This window comes from Sorex araneus, chromosome X, assembly GCF_027595985.1.
Source record: "Sorex araneus isolate mSorAra2 chromosome X, mSorAra2.pri, whole genome shotgun sequence".
In the NCBI taxonomy this organism is placed as follows: Eukaryota; Metazoa; Chordata; class Mammalia; order Eulipotyphla; family Soricidae; genus Sorex; species Sorex araneus.
The window spans coordinates 88615420-88638403 of NC_073313.1; positions in this window are offsets into that span (position 1 = coordinate 88615420).

Genomic DNA, 22984 nt, shown 5'->3' on the forward strand with positions numbered 1-22984 from the left:
TTCTATACATGGGCCCCAGTTTCTCTGAAAATACTTTAAATGCACCTATCACCCCTGTCTTCTCGGTTATTATCATCAGATATTTTAATACTGTATATGTTTTAAGTTCTAAACATATATGGTATTAAAATTACTACTGTTTTACACAGTAATAATCATTTTCATTTTGTCCTTATACTTTATTTTTCCATAGTTCTTTACGCTAGATTGCATCATCATTAAATCTGCATGTTAGAGATTATTTTCACTAATTTACGAATTTACTAATATTAAAGTATCTTCTGTCATCACTTTTTTCTTTTAATGCATTTTTCATTTTCAAATACTTTTTGTTTTATTGAAAATTTATATAACCCACAATGCACTAACATAGTTCACAGTTATTTTTCACCATTAATATTTTACATTGGTAAAATGTGGTACAATTAATGAACCAACATTAACATATTATTACTAAAATTAATTGGTTATTTTTATTTCCTTTATCTTCTTTATTCCTTTAGTTTTTACTTGAACCAGTCTTCTTTTACTTGCTTTTGAATGACATTGGAAATATTGAACATATTGGTGAGGTAGTTTTCAGATTGTACCTCATTTAATTTTTTTTTATTTTTGGGGGACAGGGGCACACCTGTCTGTATTAGAGCTTATGAGCTTATTCCTGGTGCTGCACTCATTGATAATTCCTTTTTTTTTCACTTTTTGAGTCACACCCGGCTACGCACAGGGGTTACTCCTGGCTCTGCACTCAGGAATTACTCCTGGCGGTGCTTGGGGGACCTTATGGGATGCTGAAAACCAAACCCAGGTCGACCGTGTGCAAAGCAAACACCCTACCCGCTGTGCTATTGCTCCAGCCACTCGTTGATAAATCCTGGCAGGACTCAAGGACCATATAGGGTGCCAGGGAGCAAACCATGGACTGCCACAAGCAGGGCTAGCGCCCAACCCACGGTGCTATCTCTCAGTTTCTTTCTTCTCATGTGTATATTAGGGTAATGTTCTTTTAGTAAAAGAACACAGAGTAAAAATGACATCACTATTTATATTAAGTTTAATAATTTGACTAAAGTAGTTTTCTCCAGGTTCCATGTTTATAAAACAACACTATAAACCTAATTTTCCCCCTTTACTATATTGTTCTATAATGTTTAAGTCATAGTTTCAGTGAGTATAGAATTTTCTTTTAGCTTAGCATTTATTTTATCTCTCCATATGGATATACCCTCTCTATATAAATTTTAATGTGCATTTTTTACATTTTTTATGATTTTTCTTCATTGCTAATATTTAGTATCTTCAGTGTGACATATTTCCAAATACAGTGTTTCTAATGTTTATTTTACATAAGCCTCTTAAATCACAAGCCTATTAAATACTTTATTGAATATCTTTCATTGTTCTTAGAGTCTGTAAATCATCCAACTTTATAACTTTCATTTTACTAATAATTTGTGTGATATTGTATAATTTGCTTTTACTTTCATGGATTTACTTTTAAATTTGACTATTTTTCTCAATTAAAAAATGCAACTTTATTTTATAATTTCAATTTCCATACCACAATTCTCCTTGTTTTTATTAAAATCCATAAAGCTATTAATCATAGTAATCCCACTTCTGACATCAACCTGGGTTTGATTCCTCCAATCTCCCTTAGAAAGCCCTGCAAGCTACTGAGAGTATCCCACCCACACGGTAGAGCCTGGCAAGCTCCCTGTGGCATATTCCATATGCCCAAAACAGCAACAAGTCTCACAATCGAGACATTAATGGTGCCTGCTCAAGCAAAAATTGATGAACTCAAGCAAATTTTGTTTTGTGGTGTTTTGTTTTGGAGCCACACCCAGTGGCACACAGGGTTTATCCCTGGCTCTGTGCTTAGGAATCACTCCTGGTTGTGCTTAAGGGATCATGTGGGATATTGTGGGAAGAATCCAGGTTGGCAGTGTTCAAGGCAAGCACCCCTACCTGCTGTACTCCCTCGCTGGCCTGAATCATAGTAATTTTGAGTTTCCTTTTCTTGTTTGTTTGGGGGACATACTCAGTGGTGCTCATGGCTTACTCCTGGCTCTGCACTCAGAGATCACTCCTGATGGGGTTAAAGAGACCATATTGAGTGGAGTATATCAAACCTAAGTCAGCACTGTATGATGCCTGTAGTACCTGTATATTCTATGATTCTATCTTAATTTTCTTTTCTTAGCTTTATTAGATATAAAGCACAGCGGGTAGGGCATTTGCCTTGCATGTGGTCAACCCGGGTTTGATTCCTCTGCCCTTCTTGGAGAGCCCGGCAAGCTACTGAGAGTATCCTGCCTGCACGGAAAAGCCTGGCAAGCTACCCGAGGCGTATTTGATATGCCAAAAACTGTAACAACAATTCTCACAATGGAGATGTTACTGGTGCCCGCTCGAGCAAATCTATGTACAATGGTATGACAGTGACAGTGGCAATACTTTTTATTTTGTTTGAATAGGCACATCATGGAAAATTATCCAAAATCATAAATTGTCCTCCAGAGAGGACAACTACTGTTTCTGGCATTTAATTGAGCTATGGGAATCAAAGTCAAAACTAGACTTCAACCATTTAGGATCCCATCTGTTCCTGCTTTTTCCTTATTATTAAGGGACAGTCATTTTAAGATACCAATTGTTATATGTCATTTTTTGCAGCAAATCCTTTCAATATGTAAATTCTATTTTTCCCCCTTCTATTTCTGTAACATCAAAGATTTCTCTTTGCATCCCAGCTTTAGTATCTAATTTTTCATTCAGAATTTCTTGGGAACATTGTCTTGACAAAACTCAAGACCAGACTTCTCTGCCACAGTTTTCATTTTCCTGGACCATACATGCTATTTCTTAGTATCTCTCCAGTGTCTTCAAATAGATTTTGCTTTTGTTTTGTCCTTCTTTCCAAAATGCTCCTACAAAGAAAATAGTGAAACAATACAGTTAACCATTAATAAATGGAGGCTAAATTCACTGGGAATACTCTGTTATAATCTAATTCAGAGATTTTTGTGTTAAGCCTAACAATGCACATGAGTAGATCCTAGATTATCTACTGAACACCCATGAAGAAACCCTCTTTTAGATATGCAGATAGCATGAATTATCACTGCAGCACTGTTCATCGATTTGCTTGAGGAGGCACCAGTAATGTCTCCATTGTGAGACTTGTTACTGCTTTTGGCATATCAAATATGCCACGGGTAGCTTTCCAAGCTCTGCCGTGCGAGCAGGATACCCTCGGTAGATTGCCGGGCTCTCCAAGATGGACGGAGGAATTGAATCTGGGTCAGCAGCGTGCAAGGCAAACATCCTACCCGCTGGGCTATCGCTCCAGCCCTTAGCATGAAGTATTAAGGAAAACAGATTATCATTTGTATAGTTATTTTTAGCCTAGAACCAGACTTGGGAATAAATTAACAAGCCTTAAAAAGCCTGTGTTTATATCATCCTCAATGAGACTGAGTAAGATTAAATATTACATCAGCAATTTTTCTCTAGTACTAAAACATTTCTGTTACAATATACCTGCAGGATAACACTGGTTTGCGCTTTCTCCTCTGCCACAAGAAGCTTAAGTTTACTCAGTAATACCCATCACAATGTTCCTGAAGCACTCCCATTTCCTCGGAATCCATCTTTAACTTCTCTGTGCTCTGCTTTCTCCACCTGTTAATCACTCATTTCCCCTAAGTAGTGACTTGTAAAATGACTTGAAAATGAAGTCTTCAGAAATCTCTGAATTTATATTTGTAAGTGAATTATCGATTTTGTCTTTTCCCTATGTTTTGCATAGTTTACTTTAGAGCAATGTCCTTTTTGTATAGACACAGGAAGACAGTTATGCTATGATTTTGTAACTTGGGAGTTAATTCACTCTGAATAACTTTTGGGCGTCTGTCATATTTACTTGACTTAAGCCTGAGTTCCCTTTAGTTCCTAGCACTTCAAAAGCAGGGTCCCAACAAAGGGACTGGATGGACCCAGGACAAGCTGTGAGCTCCCCTGGCATCAAAATGGGACAGGCCAAGTGTTATAATACTTAACTATAAGTTAAGAACATGGTCTGGACAAATTATGTCATGATCCAAAGAGAAACAACTGGATATGGGCCCTGCTATGGTTAGGAAAGACTAATCTGGTCTGAGCAAAGTAGTATGGGATCTATAGCAAGATGTCCCCAAGAGAGCCACCCTAGAAGCCTAATATTATCTCTTACTGTGTCCATAGAAAATGAGTAATATTTTTAAGAAGTAAGTAAATCTAAGTTAATTGTTTATGGACTAAGGAAAGGAGAAGTATGTTCTTAGATAAAAACATGCCCTTAAGTGGATCTCTTAGCAGGAGATCTTTCTTTTAGAAGAGCTTCCCTGGAAGGAAAGGCTTTACATATGTTGACTGTGCTACCTCACCTTGTTAGGGCTCGGATCAGATAGAGACCTCCCTATAATGACAAAGAGACTCCAGAGACTGCAAACAGCAAGCAGGGTTTATTGTAAGACTGGCTAGCCACAGTCCAGCCGCCTATGTGGACACGTAAGTCCAGCAGGTTGGGCAAAAGACCCCGAGCTTCTCCAAAGGAGATCTTATATCGGCCTTCCTCGGCTGTTACAGCAGAGCCCACGCATTTCATAGCCAATGGATTTGTAATATTACAAACTTTCTTAACCAATCCATTTAAAAGGACATCACTCCTTAGCCTATTGTTTTAGAGATCAGTATTCGAGCCAATATTCAGGAATGTGCGGGTTCTGGGGGCAGTCCTGGGTCTTGTGATAATGGGTCTTGTGATATGGGTCTGGTTATCTGGTCTGACCACCACCCTTCTTGCGACCCAGGGTGCCTGTATCCGAATTCCTTGCTCAGGGGCAGAAAATCAAGAAAATCAAGAAAATTCTGCCATGCGGGCTCCTGTAAAAAGAGTCTTGAGAAAGCTAAATTGATTCCCGTGGTCTGTTCTGGGCCAGTTCCTCACAACCTGTGTGTAGTTGCTACCCCCAATGCTTGGGAGGTGGGGCTCTAGACTAAGGCTTCGAGAGGGAGTGGGAAGAGACTAGCATGGGGACAAGAGGAGATGGGAATGAGGGGCAGTGTGAGACTGGAATGGGGCACTCAGTGAGAATGCAATAGGCGCATGGAGAGAATGGAATCAACTGCTGGATGGAGATTGGAATAAATGGCAGCTGATCACCAACCAGCCTGGTGGCCCTGTTTCCTCCTTCATGCGTCTGTTGGCAGCCATGGCAGACTGGGGTGGGGAAGTGACTCATAGCCACCAAACGCACATGGCAGGAGAGAGACCATGCCATCTTCACTTATTTTGTTTTGTGTTTACACATCTGGCTTCCTGGGGAACCAGCTCATGGCCACTGAACGGACATGTGATTACGCACATGCATAGTAGTCCCCTGAACACACTAATCTTGATATCTTCCCATAAACCTTTTGGTACTTATAATAATAAAAATAACCCTGTTTTATTACAAATGAGAAAGTTAAACAGATATGCCTTGACAAAGGAAATTACACTTAATCTGAGCATTGAAGTACGTGAGGAATTTTAATAGTCATTTAAATAAACAGTAGTCCAGAAAGAGACAATAGTCAGAGCAAAGGCATGTAAGGTCTGAAATAATGGTTCACAAAATGTATTGTGCATCAAGATTATTTGGAGAAATTTTTGAATATTCCAGTTACAAGAGTCCATATGCAAAGATAGTCACTTAGAAGACTTGGGTAAGGTCCAAGAATTTGCTACTTTCACATACTGACATAGTAATTCTTACACAGGTTATCTACAGATTATTCTGGGTGAAACACTGGCTGACAAAAAAAAAGAAAAAATGTTCCTATATTAATAATTAGAAAATAGTCCTGATGATAAGATAATTGACTTACTGTTACATATCTGGCGCCTACAGGAGATGGCTTATGGGTGGAAACAGCCTCTAGCATGGAGTCTGGTGGCATGGTTATGGGAGCCTCAAATTATGCTCCCTTCAGGAGAAACAGCCATGAGTTCTGGATGGTGGCCAATGAAGAGATTATCTGTTTCCACTTGGGGCGCTCCAGAGGGGTCAGGTGAGAGCCCTCCCTACCCCAAGTGACCCAGCCCAGCAGCCAACCTTCACTACCCAATTGCCGCCATGCTCCATACTCCAGGCTGCTTTCCACACGCTTGGGCCGAGCCTCACACATGAGTCAACCTATTCCTGGACAGCGCAGCCGATACTCTCTACGCATTTTCTATAAAATCATAGAGGAAGATATATATATATATATATATATATATACATATATATATATATATATATATATATATAGTTGCCTCTCAGAGAGCCTGGCAAGCTACTGAGAGTATCCTGCCCACACAGCAGAGCCTGGCAAGCTCCCCGTGGCATATCCAATATGCCAAAAACAGTAACAATAACAGGTCTCATTCCCCTGACCCTGAAAGAGCCTCCAATTTTTAGGAAAGACAAGTAAGGAGAGGCTGCTAAAAATCTCAGGGCTGGGACAAATGCCGACATTACTGGCACCCGCTCAAGTAAATTAATGAACAATGGGATGACAGTGATACAGTCATACTGTTACATATATTACCAAAAAAAAATCACATCTTGAAAAAATATTTTTAGGATGGAAATCTACTACATCTTTGAGAATAGATAAAGTAGAAAGGCAAGAAAGGAAACTTTATTTTTGGTAACCTAGTATTCTTTGTCTCTCTTCCCCACTCCCAACAGTTGATGATTTTAAATGTATGAGGCAGAGATGCCAGGAGCTTTCCTTCACTCTCCTTTTGAACAAAGTGAGATTCATGGCCTAGTGAATCATCCCCATACTCTTGAAACTTCCTCTGCTGATATGTCCTATTTTGTATTATTTCTGTTTTAGTCTTCTAAAAGTGTTAATCAGGTCATATAATTCCCCCCCCCCCTTTTTTAAAGCTGTCTAAAACATATCCATTAAAATTATATGCCAGTTCCTTTTTATTTCCCCACAGAGCTCTTATTATCTGGTCCAGGCACTTCTCTAATTCAATCTCACATGATTCTGCTTCCTGCTTCATATACTTTAGCCAAACTACTTCTTTCCCTTTTCTAAAATTTCAAATTAATTCCCCTTACATAGACTTTGAACTTGCTGTTTTCTTTATTTCGAAATTATTTTCACCATGATCCTGATCTCTGCCTTACAAGGTCCTTTGTCACCAGCACAAACACAGATAAACCTAAAAATAATTGCCCCTCACCATATTATGTTAAATTTTAATCATCCTGATTCCTGTACACCATAATCTTAACATCCTGCTAAATAAATCACCTTCTTATTGATGTAGGCAGGTAGATAGGGAAAGGCCTTGGCAATGAAAATTTAGATTTAACAGAGTCTCTGAGAAGGAGACTCTTAAGACTTGCAGATTCAAGAAAACAAAAGACCCCAGAGGAAACCATCAGTGGACCCTGAGGATAATGGACCCCTCCCAGGAGATTCCCCAAAGAAGGCCATCACCACTCCCAACCTCCCTGGTAACCTCCTTAGCAACAAACTTTTACCTGGAAAGAAGCCCCACCTGCGGGCAGGTTGAAGAAACCCTATAAAAGACACCTTGAACAAAGGAAAGGCACTCATATGCTGCCTGAGCCCATGTGCTGCTTGTGCCCGCGTGGCCAAGCACATGTGTCGCCCGCATCTCCCCTCTTGAGATGTGTACTTTCATGCTTTCATACTTTTGTGTCTAAATCTCGGTTATGTGTAGTGGCTTCCTCCACTCTCGGAGAAGCCTGCGTTCTCTCTTGAGTGTTGCATGAACCTTCGTGCCGTCGGAGGCACTGAGATAAGGAAGCGGAAGAAATATGTCTCATGGACGACCAGGCTCGCTCTGGCTCTTGGCAAAGGCAGAAAGCCTCATGGATCTCCTTTTATTGAACATGGTAGCTCTAAAAGGCGCAATACAGTGACATCATCACCGAAGGCATCAAAAGATGTTACAGGAAGAACATTGAGGCAGCATTATTTCCTTGTATCTGCAGGCCAGTAATCTAGGCCTCCTGAAAGAAGATACAAAACCAAAACCTTCCTTGGGCTAAAAGCACTTGGATTTACATCCCAAAGACAAAACTGCCCCCCCCCAACCTGAAATCTACATCCCAAAGACTAGGCTGGGCCAGAGCCTACAATTTACAATATCAAAGGTCAGGCCTGGCTAACATCATCTGCATGTCAAAGAACAGCCAGGCTTCTGTGAAAGAAGGAAAATGGCTCTTTTCAATATACTGAAATTATTTTTCTAAAGGCAGCTTGATGGGGGAAAAAGTTCAGCTTCATCCAAACCAGTCAGGATACAAGAGAAATCTCGCCCATTTTCATGGGTCCCTATGTTCCTGTCCATAGTACAGTACAGTATACATGGGCTTGCCCTGGGAGCTCAGTTCAGCCCCAACACTTGAGCACGTTATTTCCACCATTCTCTTTCCCACTTATCCCTTTCTCCTTCCCTCAGAAATGTCTAAATAAAATCTATTTACTTCACTGCTTGTCTACTCCTGAAATTCTTTTCCGCAAGCGAGACAAGAACCCAGTAACTCTGGGTCCCGGGTGGTAGAGGCGGTTGGGGAGAAAGTGACCGTCTTTCTCCTCCCCACTTCATGTAAGTCACCCGTGGGGCCCACCGACATCAATATGATTCACATCATATGAAATATTGTTTGTGTTGGTTTGTCATTTTGTTCCCTGCTAAAACATGTATATTCCTAAGTGGAGGACTGTAAAAAACATCTGCCAGGGGGCGACTGGGGGAAGAGCCCCAGCGGCTGTCCCTGTAGGCCGTCCCCGTTGGCAGTCCCCCGGATATGGGGGTTCAGTCCCGAAGGGCCAAGCCAGTTGATCAATCAGTTGTCGTTTATTCCATCTTCCATCTTTCTCAATCCTTGCACTCCTATCTCCATCCTCTCTCTGCATCTGGTGCTTGAATCTCCTTCACTAGTCTCTCCCCCTCTTGCCCCTAGGCTACACACAGCCAGGTAGCAAAATCAACATAAGAAAGCCCTTCCTGTGGGCTGCCAGATTCAAAGGGAACACAATCTAGGGGCATTCCAAAGCCCCTCCTGACTCTTAAGGTGTTTATCTCCTTTTCTTGGACAAACACTCATTAACATCTTAATATTAGTTATTTTTGTATGGACATAGCAAGAGATACATTGAGGCTTGTAAGGCAGCTCTCCTGACAACATCTTGCCACAGACTCAGACTACAGCACTCAGTCCAGATTAATCATTCCTAATCCTAGCAGGGTCGAATCTAGTTATTATTTTTGGATTATGACAGCATTTGTCCATGACCAAGCTCTTAACTTATAGTTAAGCATTAGGCACTTTGGCCAGGCCCATCTCGATGCCAGGGTAACACACAACTCACCACTTGCCCTGTGTCCATCCCATCCCTCGTTGGGACCTTGCTCTTGGAGGTGCTAGGAAGTAAGGGCAGCTGAGGCTTAGGTCGAGAGAATAGATGCTCAGGAGGAAAATATCATGTAGAGTCAAATGACTCCCAGGTTACAAAAGCATAGCATTTGCTAGTCTTCCTGTGTCCATACAAAAGGACATGGCTCTGAATAAACTATGCAAAGGACTCAAGGAGAAGAGAAAAACAATACTTACAAGTCAGCACAACACTAAGAAGGAACTTACAAATAAACACAGAGGAAAGGGAGCAGTGTGATGGGAAGAACCCAATAAACCTAAACTACTGGAGGCTATGTTATCCTACAGAGGGCCTTTGCCATATATATAATATATATAAACTTATGAAATTCTTGTTCCTTGAAATAATTCATATATACTGTGAATATATATTTGTCATGAAAAATGAATAACTTCAATAGGCACTATCAGAACTCTTCTCTAGTCTCATCTCTTCACATATTTCCATCTGTCAAAAATCTTTGAATTCTTCTTGTGAGACACATATTTTCTTAGACTAAAGTTCTTAGAACCATTTAAAGTAAGATAGACACTAAGAAAAGAATCATTCCTCAAAACCTTATCAAACAAGTGTACCTGATAGATCAAGATAGATCCTGAAAGTTTAGATCTCAAGATAGATTCTGAGAATTAAAAATTTTGGTTTGGGTATACGACAGAAAAGGGATGAAAGAGTATATTATGGAGAAAGGGCATCTTCTAGGAGAAAATTTGCTCAGCTGTGGTGCCACAATAGTCAATCTAGATATTTGGTACACTTTGAGTATAGAAAGAAAACTCTAAATATAAATTATGTGGACTTTCCACTTAGCCAAGGAAAAATTTGGAATGAAGAAACACTGTCGTTCATTTTGTAAGCTGTTTTTATTTTATATCCAGATTATATACCTGCTCTTTTAAGAAAACTGTCTTTTCAAATTCCTAGATCTGATTTTTATTTCCTTACATGCGACAAGTAGTTGTGTCTGTCCTTGTGCTGTGCTGTTGATAGATAACACAATCTATTATAACAGATGCAACTGTGATATCTCAGTGACTCACAAATAGGAGATGACAGAGGGTTGGATTCTGGAAAAGTGTGATGACAGACCTTTCGCTGACAGAATCTTAATGACCAGCTGCTGTTCTGAACCTTCATTTGTGACTGTAGCTTTATTGGATGGATTTAAACTTTGAGTGAAGGTAATAGGTGTAATAGATTTAGCAACACAGACTGAAAATCTGCTGTGAACTAAGGTCGCCTGTGAGTCAGGTACTCAAGATATTTGCCAAACACAAATCATAGTAGCTAATATTTACATGGCATTTACTCTTTACCAGGAACCATTTCTAAGTGCTTTGCATGTTAGTTTATCTAATCTTCAAAATCCTCTGTGGAAAGCAAGACTACCAGTGAGGCATAGAGAAAACAAAAGTGCAGAGAGGGTAAATGAATTGTCCAAAGGTACACAGCTATGGAATGGTAGATTGCATACTGAAGCTCAAGTTTGGCTGTCAAATCTTAGCTCTTTCTGAGTATCCTTTACTTTACTGGTACCCTTTAATGTGTCAGAGTAGTGATGGTAATAATACAGTAGTACTATTGTACTATGGTAGTATTATTTATGATAAAACACAATAGTAACAACTGCCATTATTTTGTATGCACATCTGTTCTAATTACTTTACCTGATTTTCTCATTTAACTGTCATACTAATATTATAAAATAAGTACCATTAGAATCCTTGTATTCTACATGGGAAGTACATGTTTCAGATGGTTACTGTCATTTCCTACATCCTTAAACCAGTGAGTAGGACTGCCAGGAGTTCAAACTTGTAGCAAATTGCCAAGTATGGTTCCCCAGAAAATAAAGTCCTCCTGCCAGGGACATCCCTTCAGTTAGCTCATTGACAATCAAGTGAAGTCTCCTTTTGTCTTACAGTGAGATTTGACTGTTACTGTAAAGCAGGAAGTATGAATGACTTATTCTCTTTCTGCTGTATTATAAAGGGTGATTCCCCAAAGCACATGCGTGTGCACGCACACACACACACACACACACATACACACACACACACACACACACTGTGTTCCACATGTCTAGAAAATTAGACAAGATTAGCAGACTAATCATGTCCTATAGAAGAAGCTTTTTGTGGAAGATTTCCACCTCAGGTCTCTCCCCAGTTTTTTTTGCAGGTTTTTGTGTGCAAAGAAAATGAAAACTATTTATTGTCCCTAAATCTTACTTAGGATTGGTTCTATTTATGTAGTGATGGTACAAATGGATGCCTCTTGTTTGCTCTCATTCCTGTTGTGGTGTTTAAAACAGCCTGTCCAAATGAGAAACCCAGGCTATTTAGCATCTCATTTTCTCATGGGATTTCATACTTTAATGGCACTGCCCTTTAACTGGCCAGTCTTCAATGAGACAGCAGGGTCTTAATTTGATTCTCTTAGTGTCAATTACAATACAATTTAAATTGTACAGTATGTACAGTACAGTTCTTGCTTCTCCCACCTCCTGCCATATATTTGAGTTACCTGCAACTTCTATCCCTCTGTGAAGTGTGCAATGAAATGAACTTTTTTTATTTCCCTCTCACAGCAGTTAATGACTCCCTGTTGGTGAAGTAAGACAAGGCAAAGATAGAAGATTTTAGCCTTCTTCCTCTTAAGAGCTTTATTATAAAATTTCTGATTCCTTTTGACTGTTCCACCCTAGTTCTTTCTCAAGTCAACTGAGTTACCAAAGTCTAATACCCATCCCCTTTTCCCACAAATAAATATTATCCCATTTATCAAAAGAGAAATGTAACCAAGCTCAATTGGAAGCTGCTCTGTGCATACCCCCTGCTTCTGTTTCTAATGATTTTTTTTGACATTAGCTGCACTTCCCTGCTAGGGGATGTGTTTGCCCACTGAAGATGACTGAGATGGACACACTGCCTGGTTTTATGAAGTAACAGCAGAAAATTTTTTTTGCAGTCACTGCAAAATTACTGTATTTTCACAGGGGAAATAGTGTTTGAGGCCTTTAAAAGGGTACAGAAGCACTTTATTAGAATTTCTACTACAGAAATACATAATATTTCAAACATGAACTATTGGTGCAGAAGAAGACATTGTAAAACTGATCATAGGAGTTGTATTGGAGAGATGGTATATCTGTCCTAAAAAGAATACACCGTTGTTAATTTTAGTTCATTGAAATGAAACCACATTCTCCTTAGTTTGTTTATTTTTGTTTATATAATCTATACCCTGTATGTGTAATTGTGGCTAAGCTTGTGAATTTCAAGAGATAGATAACTTTGTTGCTGAGTTTGGAGAATGTCCTGGTAAAGTAGTCAGTGCAGCATATTCAAATATGCCTTAATATATGTGTGGTTTAGAAAAGCATAAGGGACTGTAATAATTTTAATGGTAAAAAGTGAAGCTTGATCAATATTTTCTTGCCTGATGGAAATAATAAGCATAAAGACATTTGATATCAATGATTTTCAAATGGCTACACGAAGATTCCTACCTAAAGTATTTAATACAGGAAAGAAAAATCACTACATTTATCAAACTGATGTAAGAGTTAAAAAACAAATTGAGAATATCAAATCAACCTTGTTACTCAGACTTCTTTGGCCATGTATCTTCTATTTGGCAACTGGTCCTTTTAGTTCTCTAGAAACTGAGGAAGACTTGACAGTAGCTCTGTAAGAGCTAAACCACTATTTGTTTTTTCATACCGTCTTTTGTTTTCAGTTTTATTTCATCTTTTTTCTGCTTTACTGCAGTTACCTTGTTGATTCTTCTGGAAGGTATTACAATCTGTTAACTCATAATCGATGACTGCAGGTTGTATTCTTCTGTTTCTATATATTTGTGTGCATGCTGATCTCTGTGTTTTTTTATCATTGCCATTTCTTTGTTTATACCTTTTAATCTCTGTCTTTCACTTTCATTTTGGTCCCCTCTGTAGTCTTTACCTCAAAGTCATAGTGATTGGAAAACCATAATTCATAATAGATATGAAACACGGTGGTACTATCTATAATCAGAAATACTTCCACCTTCCAGTAATTATTCAGGAAAAGATTAAAATATCAGAGTAATTCCCCTGACAGTTCCTATAAACTACATTTTGGTTTGATGAGAATATAAGAAAGAGGCTGATACCAGGACATTTTTGAACAGGTATATTTTAATCATTTTATTATTTATTTATTTATTGTTAAATTGAGTGACAGTGTGATACACAGTTACAGTTGTTCAGGACTGGGTTTTAGTCATATAATGTTCCAACACTCATTCCTTCACCAGTGTAGGGATGAGTTGCTGAGTTGCTGAGTTCCCACCACCAACGTCTCCAGTTTCTCTCTTGCCTGTCTCTATGGCAGGCACTTCCCCCCCCCTCTCTCCTTTTGGGCATTATGATTTGCAATATAGATATTGAAAGATTATCGAGTATATCCCTTTACCTCCTTTCAACATTCAGTTCTTGTCCAGAGTGATTATTTCTAACTATTATTGTCATATGAATCCCTTCTCTATCCTAAGTGCCATTCTCCCAACACACACTTGTGGTAAGTGTCTAACCATTGAGCAGTCTTCTTAGCCTTTTTCCCCTGTCCTTGGATATTAGTCTCATACTATTTTTCTTTTTATATTCCACAAATGAGTTCAGTCATTCTATATCATCTCTCCCTCTCCTTCTGAATCATTTCACTCAGCATGATACCCTCCATGTGCATCTATTTATAAGCAAGTTCAATCACTTTACTTTTCCTAACAGCTGCATAGTATTCCACTTTGTAGATCTACCATAGTTTCTTGATGACTGGATAAAGAACAGGTATATTTTAGAAAGCATATTTCAGAGTCAACTCAGTTATGATCTTATCACTTGCTGGTTACTCTACTGGCTGTCTGATGTTGGTGAAATTTTTGCACATGTTAGCTAGCTTTTGAATTTTAATCAGAGTAGATCTGCATATGGGATACAGAGAAATTGAGGCCCAGTTATTCTAACAGATTAAATTCAAGTAGAAGTTCGAAAGGGCAAGACATGGGAACAAGAGAAGGAAGTAATGATCGGAACCTATAGGATCTGATAGTAATAATAAAAACAAATACCTAAGATAGTAACATTAATTACAAATTCCTAGCCACTATTCTCTGTCACTAAGGCAATGTGGTGAGGACTGAAGTAAGACTGCTTTTTCTCTCCTCCTGAACAAAATTTCCTCTTATTTATACCTTCTGGCTTGTCAGTGAGGCAATGGCTAATGTTCGTTCATATTCTTCAGGTGTCAGAAATTCTGTTAAAATTCTTTACATTAATATCATTAAATTAATCAGCATAATACTTCCGTGAAAGATGAAAGTAATATTACTATGAATTGCAACTTACCATTCAGAAAAGAAACTCGGAAGAGTTCAGTTTTCTTCCTAACTTTTTTGGGGGGTCACACCTGGTGATGCACAGGGGTTACTCTTGGCTCATGCACTCAGGAATTACACCTGGCAGTGCTTGGGGAACCATATAGGATGCTGGGAATTGAACCCGGGTCAGCCTTGTTCAAGGCAAATGCCCTACCCACTGTGCTATCACTCCAGCCCCTTCTTCCGAACTTTTAACAGTTTCTACAAAGCAGGGTCAGGTTACATATGCAACTGTTTAACTTCACTGACTCCTGATTTTCCTGACTTATTGCCTCCACTTCATAATGTTTCAGAGAAATGTGGAGAGAGAGGAGAGAAAGAAAGAGAGGGAAAGAGAGAGAGAGAGAGAGAGAGAGAGAGAGAGAGAGAGAGAGAGAGAGAGAGAGAGAGAGATGTTGTCTTCCTTACACAATAGTTCCTTAGAATTTGTTGGGGAAAGCACTATTTTCTTGGTTCATCCTTACTCAGAACAGTTTTCTTTCCTGACAAATGCATGGCCATCACCCCCAGCCCCATTCCTACTTTTTTGACTAGGAATCATAGCAATGTAATCTCATATGTGAGGCAATGACATGTTTGGTGAAATTTATTCTACCCATGTGCTCTACATTTCCAATATGTAGGTAAGGGGTAGAAAGCAAGGTTTTAGGTATGGGACAGAAAATATTAGGTAATTAGGGCATTTGTATAAAAGGACAAAGAGCACCACTTGGGGGTGTTTGGAAATGAATGCCAAAAGTGCACTCATTTCTTGTTCATTCATGATAGGCCCACCTTCCAAAGATGAAGCAGAGCTTTGTGGTCATAACATATGAGTCATTTTCTCCCTCTGCTCCAAATGTCTCTTGAGGTTCCTCTATGGAAAATTAAATGCTGCTATCCATCAGTCTATCCATTATTGAAAGTCTATTGTGTGGCAAGCGTGCATTGAACTTGGTAATTGCTGCATTTTCTACTGCCCTTCAAAAGGTGAGATTATAATGGGGCATTAATCTTTATAGGAATCAGACTTTTTAGGTATTTAATGTAGATATGAAGCATTTGCCAACTTCTATTCATGATTTGTTTGGCTTTGTTTGAAAACCACTACTTATGCTGCATTTTCTCCAGTCAACACAATTATGACTACCTTTCCTAGCTAAGTTAGCTTCCTTTAGTTTAAATTCTTATTGCCCCCACATTTTTTTTCACTAAGTTCCTGAATTGAAACTCTTCCCATTGTGTTTTGCTCCTCAGAGATTTTCGTGGCTACTGCTTCAGAATCATCCACGATAATTTTTCAAGTTCACATTCCTACATTCCATCTTATATTTAAGAAATTGGGATATTCAAGAATTTGGTCTTAGAGTATGCATTCTTAGCATAGAGAAGCAAGGAACTCTTACTCAAATTGCTTTTCCTTCCTCTTTTCAGACACCTGAGTCCTGTTTGATCTTACTTTTCCTACTTCCAGATCAATTTAGTGTCTCTAGGAGATGCTTGAGAAGATCTTTTATGTACCCAGGAATTAACTGCTAGACATTTAAGAGAAAGACTCGGAAGTCATCAAGGTAATTAAAGCAAATGTATTATCACTCATGCCCTGAGGAGTGTAAGGGCAATTAAGAAGAAAATGTGTGGATGGTGCCTCCCATATGCACAGGACCGCCATATCACTACATCTGAATACCAGTCTACAACCCATTCACTAACAGCATGTTTCTCATCTCAACCTCAAAAGCACGGGGTTGTCAGTGGGTAGCTTTCTGAATCCCAGTTCATAAGCTCAATTGAACTGTGGAGACACTTTTACCTCCAATATAATCACACAAACACCTGGCTCTAAAGGGAGGATTAGAAAAGGGAAATTGATTTCAATTTCCAAGTGTAATGGGGAAAGGTTGCTAGTGTATGGTTAGGGTGCAGGGTAATGCTATTTTGGAGCACACCCCGAGTCCCAAGGTCATGTGCAGAGCATGCCTAATAAAATGCTGAAAAATAATCTCATAAGGGAGAGGTTCCAAGGTATAGAGGTGCCCTGCAGATGTTTAATGCACTTTGTATACTTAAAATTCACCACTCATTTTCATTTGAAGTTACTGGCCTTGAAAATTTCTAATGGGTGAATGCACAGAAGTCTGAATACTAATTGAATTTGAAAAGAGTAAACAGTTGACCCAAAGAATAACTGTGCTTATCTCAGTAAGCTTATTTTTCAGAGTTCAAATTAGGTCAAATTGGGGAGTGGAAAGGAATGCTATTTGTCAATCCAAGAAAATAGATATACATAATATGTAAGCAAATTTTGCTAATAGACTTTCTTTTCTTAGCAGGGAATCTATAATATATAGTCTCCTTTCTTATTGCAGAAAGGTTTACCAGAATTTGAGGAAGAAGAAAAAAATGGATTTTGAAATGAATAGGAAATTAACATGTAGTTCCTGCTTTGTTATTAGACATCTCTTTTGATTTTAAATCAAATGTGAGTACTGACTGGAAATAGGATGACTTTTAACTAGATGACCCATCAACTTTGCAGCAGGCTTTTTCAACTGATTACAGCTATAATAAAGGTTATGCATAATCTCTTTTGGAAGCCATCTACTAAACAGTTTTATTACAGAAAGTAAGCTTAGACTGGTATGAACATTTTAGATTCAAGTTTTAGGATTTTTCAGGATTTAAAGCCCATTAACTGTCAAGGAAATTCCCTCTTTGCCATCCAATTATTTTTCTATATCATTAGTTCATACATATGATGATGCACTACCTTATGGTCTACTTTCTTTTAGGGGGTCTTCTCAAAGGTGCAAAAGTAACAAATAACTGAACTACTAAAAGCACTTTAGGTGCTTAACAATATCTTCTGGGTAATGTACTCATTCATTCCCTAGAAATTTCAGTTTGATGAAAATTGAAGATCTGGCCTACTGGGAAGAAAGAAAGAAAGAAAGAAAGAAAGAAAGAAAGAAAGAAAGAAAGAAAGAAAGAAAGAAAGAAAGAAAGAAAGAAAGAAAGAAAGAAAGAAAGAAAGATAGAAAGAAAGAAAGAAAGAAAGAAAGAAAGAAAGAAAATAAGAAGGGTCTGAATCAAAGAGTTGGTTTGTATTCAGAGCTCCTTTTCTCCCCGTAAGGATTTATATTATTTGCCCTAGGTTGCTGCTACAGTGCAGGAGAGCAGGCATAGAATAATTTCTCTTTGTTGTGTGTTTCTCCAGTCACAAAACCCTAAGATCCACGTGATATGAGATCCATGAGCTTCTATGTCACCAAACCTTGTGAAGATTGCCCAGGATTTTTTTTTTTTGAGAGACTCATATACTGAAGTTGATAGTGAACTTCTAAGGACTGATGTACAAAGAGTATTTAATATTGATTTCATATCTGCATTAGTGGTCCCCATGGCTTAAACTGCTAATACTATATAAACTAAGATGTTGCAGATATATATATTTTTTAATTTAAAATTTATTGAATCACCATGTGGAGGGTTACATAGTACTCAGGATTATGTCAGTTATACAATACTCAAACACCCTTCCCTTCACCCGTGCCCATATTCCATCACCAACCACCCCATTATACCTCCCACCCCCTCCCGCTCCCCCAGTCCCCGCCCTTGTAAGTGATAAGTTTCACTTCGTTTACGCTTTATCTTGGTTACATTCCATGTTTCAACACATAACTCACTATTGTTGATAGGGTTTCCCCCCCAAAAAGAAAAGACAGTCCCACTGTCAAGGAAGAATTTGATGGCTCTCCATTGCTGAGAATGTAGAGATATTAAGTCCCGCTGTTTGTTACATAACTTTTCTATTTTTTCCCCCCTCGTCCCGCGCCACCGAGTTCACGCCTGTTTAGTAATCACCACGCTGCCTGACAAAGGGAAAACAAACCAAAAAAGATGGTTATTTCCCGTCATCAGCCGGCGTGGGGCTCTGGCTTAGTTGATAGTCTGGTAGAATGTCTGCAAGCAGTTTCTGGAACCAAAAGTAATACGCTGGTATTGGCCCCGGCTCGAGATTGCACCAGTGTCCCGCTGTTCCAAGTACATAATAATTTATTCCCTTGTATCCCATTCCCACGCCACCAGGTCCGTGTCAGCTTAATGGACATCATACTATGGTTAACGCCACGCCGCGTTTCTTCCCGAGAAAGAAGGATATTTCTTCTCAGCCGGCGTGGGGATATGGCTTAGTTCAGTCTATAGAGATGGCTACCACTTTGGTAGCCTTCAATATTTCAGCAAAAGACTTACTATACTTGTTAGGATTTCCCACCAAAGTCCGACCCGTTAAAAAGGAACCATTTCATATTGGTGATGATTAAATGACAATAGGTTGCGTGGCCATGGCAGCGGCCTCGCGGCTTTGAATTTCTGTATAAAGTCCAGGGAAAGTACAGCCAGAAATTACACGTCGCTACAAACTTTAACCCTATTATGGTCCCCCCAAAGTCCAACCCATTACAACGGAACCATTTCATATTGCTGATGATTAGATGACATTAGGCTGCCACGGCCGCGCGGTTTTGGGTTTCTATATAAAGTCCAGGGAAAATTCTGCCTAAAATTCTATCGCTACAATCTTTTACCCTTCAACAAAAAACTCAGTACTATTGTTTGGAGTTTCCCCCCACGGTAAGCCCTGCCAAAAAGGAACATTTACACATTGCTGACAATCAAGAGATATTAGGTCATGCAGCCTTTGGATTTCTATATGAAGTCCAGGGAAAATTCTTTTGGTAATTGCATCACTCACTGGCAGCACCTGGGCCAGAAGCTCTGAGCACACAGTTTGGAGGCATTTTGGGGCACCGCTCGTGTCCAAAGTGGTTCAGATGCCTCCGGGGTCGATCTCGCGGGGGGCCGGAAAGGAGCGTCCCCACATGGCTCTGCGCTTAAATGTCGGCCGGCACAGGGTGGATCCGGAAGTCCCGCCCCATCGGCTTTCCCGGGCTTCCTGCATAGTCTAAAAACCGGCTATTGCCTCGCTGCATTCAAAGAGAAAGAGTTGAGAGAGAAAAGACCATACCCCGCCGGCAGCGCCTGGGCCAGAAGCTCCGAGCACACAGATTGGAGGCATTTTGGGGGCGCCACTCGTGTCCAAAGTGGTTCAGTTGCCTCCGGGGTCGATCTCGCGCGGGGCCGGAAAGGCTGTTGCAGATATTTTTAAATTTCTTAATTGTTCCCCTTTTGCCATGGCCCCTCCAGAGAGAAGACTAAGATTTCTACAGAATTGGGATGTTGTTTTGTTTCTTCCTAACAATCCTTCCTTTGTTACTAAGACAACTGTGGTTAAAACTAAAGTGCTTTTAGTAGTATTCAACAGAGATATCATTATGCCTTTTATTACCTTACCTGTATGTCTTACTAGTTCCATTAAAGTTAACAGCTTAATCATCTCTATGTCTCTAACCTTACTAACAGTGTCTGATACAGCATTATCAAAAAAAGATGTATTGAATTGGGATTCAAATCATTGCAAATCATATTGCTGCTAGATAACACAGCATTTAAACAAACAGCATCTATTTATATCTTTGTATCTATACCTAGATTTATATTTGTATTCCTGATTATAAATTTATCATTTAAATATAAATTTTTTGACTCTGTTCCAAGCAGTAAGGATACAGCTGAAATTTTAAATATTTTTTCTGGAAATATTTTTCCAGAATATGATTGTAACATACAATCATAGATATTACAGCACAATTTGATTCTGGACATTACTTTCCTGTTGATTAAATTACAGTGATATATAGAAATCTTCATGGGTGTGGCTTGTCCGAGCGTGTGGGAAGTGGCCTTGAGCATGGCTGTGGCTGGGTTCTGGAGGTTTTTGGCTGCCGGGGCTCTGCTTGGGGTGGGGAGGGAAATTCAACCCATCCCCCTCCAAGGGGACCCCGGTGAAGACAGCCTGGTGTGGGACCTGTGGCTGAGATCACCAAAGCCTTATCGGATTGGGACTGGACCTCCCCCACCCAGATCCCCAGTTTTTCAGTAGCTTGGCAGTCACACCCACAAACTCCCCTTGGAGCCATGTAATCTCATCAATGGTCAAGATCCAGAGACTATAAAACAAAGCTCCCAGAAGAGAGTGATGCAGAATCTCCTGCCCCAGCTCCAGGCAGTCTTTATTTGTTTATTTTTTCCCCGGTTGGCAGAGCCTGGCAAACACCGGTGACATATTTAATATGCCAAAAACATAACAACAACATGCTCTTTGTTGTCCTAGACCGAGCAAACACCATCAGGCTACACTAGCACGTGACAGGGACAAATGAAGATGTTACTGACACCCGCTTGAGCAAATCAATGAACAAGGGGATGACAGTGAAACAGTGATATAGTAATCTAAACTCAAGTGAATAAAACTCTAAGTGCAAATTGTGATTATTTTACTTTAGTCTTATTCCTTTCTAGAGTCTTAAGCACTATTTTATACCTCATTTCCATTGTATCTCCATATATTTTACTATTTAGCAATACAGCCTCTTATTTATTTTAGATTTAAAATAAGAAATCAAGGAAGACTTTTGATGAATGTGTAAGTCGAGTCTTGAGATTAAAGGAGAGAACAAATCAGAGAGACATTAGGAAGTGCAAAGATACATGTAGTACAAGAACACGGTCAAAAACTTGATTTTCAATTAGGATTAACTCTTGGTTTTATTTTTTCAAAGTTTATATTTAGTTTTTTTTATCAATCAGATGCCATTTATTCCATTCTCTCCACACGCCTGTTCCAGTCTCTCTGAGCTCCCCATTTCTCCTCTCTCCTCTCTCTCCCTCAGCACTCTTCCTTCCTAGCTCCTCACTCCTCCATTCCCGCTCTCTGGATTCTCCTCTCTCTGAATTCTCCTCCTTATATTAAGTTCTTTAATTGAATCACCATGAGATACACAGTTACAAGAATGTTTATGATTTGGTTTCAGTCATGCAATGTTTCAATACCGTACCTTAGCCAGTGTACATTTCTTTCCACTCCTACCCTCATGGCAGACACTTTTCTTCTTTCTCTCTCTCTTTCTCGCTTTTGCTTTCTCTCTCTCTCTTTCTCTTTCCTTTTGGGCATTATGGTTTGCAATACAGGTACTGAAATGTTACCATGTATATCCCTTCATTTGATCTCAGCACTCAGTTCTTGTCCAGGTTACTTCCAACTATCATTGTCATAGTGGCCCTTTCTCTATCCAACTGCCCTCCCCCAACTTGTTCCTTTGTTCCTGACCAAAGTACATAGATTGAGGAAGACAATGCATGGTTCCGTATATTACCAATGATTCCTTTGACTGAGGCTGCTACATGTATGTTTTTCCTTGTCTTGCACTCTAAAACATTGATTGGTCTTACCACATATTTGGACTCTGGTCTTATTTTAGAGATTAATAATCTAAGCTGGGGCATACAGCCACTTTCATGACCCTGATTTGATCAGTGGAATCAAACATGGTTTCCTGAGCACTCTAAAGTATGACCTCTGAGAACAGAATCAAAACTAAGTTCCGAGAACTGTTGGACTAAAAACATACAAAGAAAAAAAAATAACTCTATGCTTAGAACAATCTCATCTTGTGATTTCCTATACCACTCTGTGTATCACATACTCAGTAAATGCTTATTAAAATGATTTCAATAAGCTTTACACTGATTTTAACCAATACTTTGTTTTTGGTTATAAAGTGTGTGTTTGGGTCTTGAGTATATTTACAATCATAAAAGCTTCACAATTGGAAATTGACCAAAATGAAAAGAAAATCAATGAAAGCAGATTCTATTGTAGATTTTTCTGGTTTGATTCAGGAACTTACAAGTTCATGGTTTATTTTGAATCTTTCTGTTAAAGACTTCCTGGAAAGGAAAATCATCTGTATTTTTAGTTAGTGGTTCACCCATTTTCCTGATTAGTGTTATTAAAGCCAAAGATCTATGACAGGTTTAGATACGTGTGTATTTATGTCAGAGTGCACATACTCATACACATGTTTTTTTTGTTTACATATTATAAGCAATACTAATTTATTTTATCGTGTGACAAATTCTTGCACCTTTAATAAAATTCTAATTCAAGAATTTA